A 4705-nucleotide genomic window follows, 5' to 3' on the forward strand; every position below is an offset into this window, starting at 1 on the left:
TTTCCCACCCCACACTTGCTGTTCCTGTTCCATGCAGCACCGACCCAGATATGAGTCAGAGGGCAGGGAAGTGTCTTAGTGTCCAGAAATTGAACAGAAATCAACTGTGGCACTTACTAAAAGCCTGAAATGTTGGGAAATCTTCATACTCCCTACTTTACTTTTTAAAGTAAGCCCCTACTCCCCCAAGAAAGACCTTAAGTCCCTTCTGCAGCTTCAAGCCACATTTCCAGTCCCTCCTCTACTTAGGAAACTTTAGGTACAGCTTCCACATGCCCTGGGCTCTTCAAATCATGTAAAGGCTTTACTCTCTCTCCTAGACAGCTCTAATGACCCAATGATACACCTGGGTACTTCCAGCTGTTTGTCATTTAAGTGAGTCTATGGAGATGGGCTTTGAGCAGAGGACCTGAATGGGCAGCTTTCCAGACACCCCAGAGTCACTCACCTGATGAAGAACTTGGTGTTCAGACAGCAAGAAACCCAACAGGAATCACTTCTTACCCATATGCCCTTGGAGTCAGGGAATGCTGCTTCACCAAAACGTGTTCATTTTATACCCCTCCTAGTGGGTGGGACATGCACTTGTTCCTGCTCACACAACTCCCCTTGGCCAACCAGAGAGTGACCCATCTGTGTGGGGGTGCTGGGGCTGCCCATCCTCCCTCCCTGCTGCAGTGGCAGAGGCTGAGGTGCCCTCTGGGGCTGTTGTCACCGTTATCCTCCTGCAACACTTCTTGTGACACACGGGCTCAGCAGGAGTTGCTGGGGTGGGGGGAGAGCTTTGCTCTGCAGAGGTCGTGGTGACTGCTCAAGGACATTGTCAGGAGAGGTGAGCAAGGGGAAGGAAAGTTCACAGCTGGCAGGACTGATCTGAGCATCCCCCAGCAAACTCTCCAGTTCTGGAAAGAAATGGCAGTGGAAACTTTTTTAAGGCCAGTCCCTTTCCCTCGTAACAAGTGACAGGACCAGAGAAGATGGTCTCAATTGCACCAGAGAAGGTTTAGAGTGGGTGTTAGGAACAATTTCTTTACCAAAAGGGAGGTCAGGAGCTGGCACAGGCTGCCCTGGGCACTGTGCAGTTGCTGTCCCTGCAGGGATTTAAAATCAAGTAGATGTGGTAGTGGGGACATGGTTTAGTGGTGCCATGGTTGTCAGGGAAGAGGGACACCCCTGACTGGGACAACCAGGACAGAGGTCCCAATTCCCAGAGGAAGCATCTGCAGAGCAGCTCCATCCCTCCCACACCAACCACCCTGCACCAGCAGGCACTGACAGGCTCTGTGTCCCCACTCCACTGACAGGCAGGAGCATCCCCAGGCACAGACACAATGCTGACCCTCAGCATCTCCAGGTGCTTCTCCTGCCACTAACACACCTTTGCCACTCCCACAGCCAGCAGGTCCAGCACACCCTCCATCACAAGGACACACACACAGCCCACCCATGCAATGCCAAACTGCTCATCTTTATTCAAGCTGGGAAAAGCAGCCTCTGCCCCAAAGACACCATGGCTGGGATGAGATGTCTCCAGCCCAGCAGCACCCAGCAGGAGCAGCTGCCACTCCTGCTGTCACAGCAGCTGGGGATGGCAGAGGCAGGGAGGGGACAGGACATCAGGAGATGGATCCAGCAGCCAGAAGCAAGGGGGACTTCCTGCTTGGAAATTTCACAGTCTCAACCCTACAATCTGTAAGATAAAAGGACACAAACTCATCACCTGCTGTAAACCTTTCCTCCTGCTGTCTCTCTCCTACCCTGCAAGGACCATCCAGTCTGTGGTGCAGGAGACTCAGGCTCAGCAGAGGTGAGCTCCAGTCCTTAGTGCAGACAGTTTGGACCTGCCTTATCTTAGTGGTGGCAGCCCTGACTCCAAGTCTGTGCAGATGCAGCAAACCTGGATCATGTCCTCGGTGCTGCCCAAGGACAGCAAACTCTTCACTCTTTGGTGTCTTGGGTGAGTTCTCTGTAAATCCTAAATGAGCCTCCTGGGACTGGAGGAGAGTGGGGAGGCACTGGCTGACCTGGGGCTCCTGCAAACCCCCTTTCAACAAGTCCAAACCCACAAAGGCTTTTCTCTTCTTTTTTGTGTATCTCCCATAGGGCATAAAGAAGGATATTATTTAACAGGCATTGCTATGCAATAAATTTCTGATGGACCTTTCTGTGGAAAGGGTCGAAAAATCTTTCCTCAGACAGAATCCAGGCCTTACCCTTTGCAGCACACGGTTTGTCCAGTGCATCTTCCAATTTGTCTTGCTGGGAGGATGCATCTCCCAAAAACACAGAATCCTCTTCGATGTTGGCATTCAAGTTCACTTCCTGTTTCCATGGGGAAAGGCACACTCAGAACAATTAAAGAAATGGTCCAGGAGAGCTGTGTGTGCTTGCAGAATGCCTGAAACTTCCCAAGCCTTTGAGGCCAAGATGGTCTCAGCTCAAACCTCCCCACAGACACAGCTTCAATAGCAACATGTCTCTCTAGAAGGAGTCTTTCACACTCAACTGGGTGCACACAAGAGCAGAGAGTGAGAAGGATCTCTCTCCCCAGGGAGATTGAGGAAGAGCCTTGCTGGCTCTCCAGCTGCATTCCCAACAGTGTCTGGACCAGAACAGTTGGAAAGCAGGGGACTCCTCACACCCCAAATCCCCGTCCTGGCTGTTCCATAATTAGTGTGACCTCTGATGGAAAGTCCTTGCCCAGCCCTTGCAGGGATCCTGCCTTGTGGTAATGAAGTTTTGGGACACTCAATGCAGCACCAAATGAGAAGGGACAGCTTTGTTCCCCAGACAATCCACCTGGGGCTCGCTCCCATCCCTGTACAGGGCAAGAGACCATCCAGAGCATCCAGCTGGGTGCAGAGTTGAAGCCTGATACCAAGGCCCTTTCAGACCCACCAGAGAAGCCAAGTTGGTATTTTCATGGGGTCTTTCCATCCCAAGTCTGTGTCCTATTGAAAGATTGCTGGAAAACACTATTCTCATCAACGGTCCTGGACATTTACCTCACTCCCACTAAAGCTGTAACTTCCAGAAACATGGAAAATCCTTGTGACAGGGATGATCACACTTTCCCCACCTCCCCACTTCCCCTCTCACCTGCGGCATTCTGGATCACCAGGAGAAGCAAGGGGAAGAGCAGGTACAGGATCTTCATGACTGATCCACCTCCCCTGGCTCTTCACTGGGCTGCAGAGGGGACACCAAGGCAATGAGGACATGGAGGACCCTGGGGGTGCAGAAGCCTGAGCACTGGGGTTCCCCACACTGCAGAGGGGCTGCCTCCAAACACAGTCCATGATGTTTCCTCCACCTTTCTCTTAAAAACAATTCTGAGGTCTGTGTCACCCTGCAAACATTGGGAGCATTTCCTCATATCTCAGTCTCTGTGAAATCAAATACCTAAGATGATTAATTTCCATTTATTTTCTCTAAGATTTTCTGAAGACCTTCCCCACAGCACAGACTGCAGACCTGGGGCCAGCTATTCCAAATCTAATCCGAACAACAACCAGTAAAATTTGGGAATTGAAGAGATGAAATTGCCATTGAAAATTATGTCTTTTACTCCCTCAGGATACATGCATCAAACCCATGTCCCAAACACCCTGCCCAGTCATCTCTGCTTCCTTGGACTCAGCAAAGTCCTCTCAGCTCAGCTTGGGAGTGCCCACCTTCAACTCCAGACCAATCCCAGAATTCCCAGCCAAGACATTTCCCAGCCCCACCCTTGCTATTCCTGCACCAATCCAGGGATGAGCCAGAGGGCAAGGAAGTGTCTTGCTGCCCAGAAATGGAAACAGAAATCAACCTTTGGAGTTACTGAAAGGCTGAAATTATAGATAAACACTTTACTGCTGTGGGAAAAGTTTCTCCTTGCTTTGCTACAGAATGTCTGCATTTGTCCAAGGAGGATCTTGGGTCCCTCCTGCAGCATCAAGGCAGTCTCTCCTCTACTTAGGAAAAGCCTAGTTTCACTTTCCACATTCTAGGCTCTTAGATTCAAATGAAGGCTTTTATTCTCTTTCCCAGACATCTCTGATGGCCTAAAAACATACCAGGATACTTCCAGCTGTTTGCTGTTTAAGTGAGTCTATGAAGATGGGCTTTGGGCAGAAAACCTGAATGGGCAACTTTCCATTAAGAGGTCCCACAGACCTACCTGATGAAGGTCTTGGTGTTCAGGCAGCAACAAACCCAATAGGAATCACCTGTGTCCAGATGCCCTTGGAGGCAGGGAATGCTGCTTCACCAAAACACCCTGGCTTTATACCCATCCTGATGTGTGGGACATGCACTTCTTTTTGCTGACACATCTCTTGGCCAACCAGAGAGCTACTCATCTGCGTGGGGGTGCTGGGCTGCCCCTGGTCCCTCCCTGCTGCAGTGGCAGAGGCTGAGGTGCCTCCTGGGACTGTTGCAATCATCACCGTTATCCTCCTGCAACACTTCTTGTGACACACGGGCTTGGCAGGAGCCCCTGGGCTGGAAAATGCAGGCTGGTTGGTGCTGGGAATGGTAGGAACAACCAAATGGTTTCTTTCTTTGTGCCCTCTTATTTTATTGATTCTGTAAGAACTCAGGTAGCCTTAGATGTGCAAGGCCATGCTGGATATTGCAAACTCATTCACCTTTATATGGTGAGAGGAAAACTTCACCTCTCATTTCACATCATGGGGTTTCTTTGGGTCATGTGGAAATAACA

The 4705-nt window shown here is 50.5% G+C and overlaps 1 long non-coding RNA gene across 1 annotated transcript; it reads right to left on the reverse strand.

Moving 5' to 3' along the window:
* Positions 1-1467: 1467 nt before the first annotated feature.
* LOC139668219 (uncharacterized) lies at positions 1468-4220 on the reverse strand. Its single transcript, XR_011696999.1, has 4 exons — positions 4163-4220; positions 3100-3189; positions 2214-2322; positions 1468-1690 (listed from the first exon to the last, which is right to left on the reverse strand). It is a non-coding gene; the product is annotated as an uncharacterized lncRNA (long non-coding RNA).
* Between the last annotated feature and the right edge of the window lie 485 nt (positions 4221-4705).

This window comes from Pithys albifrons, chromosome 2 (assembly GCF_047495875.1).
Source record: "Pithys albifrons albifrons isolate INPA30051 chromosome 2, PitAlb_v1, whole genome shotgun sequence".
Taxonomy (NCBI): domain Eukaryota; kingdom Metazoa; phylum Chordata; class Aves; order Passeriformes; family Thamnophilidae; genus Pithys; species Pithys albifrons.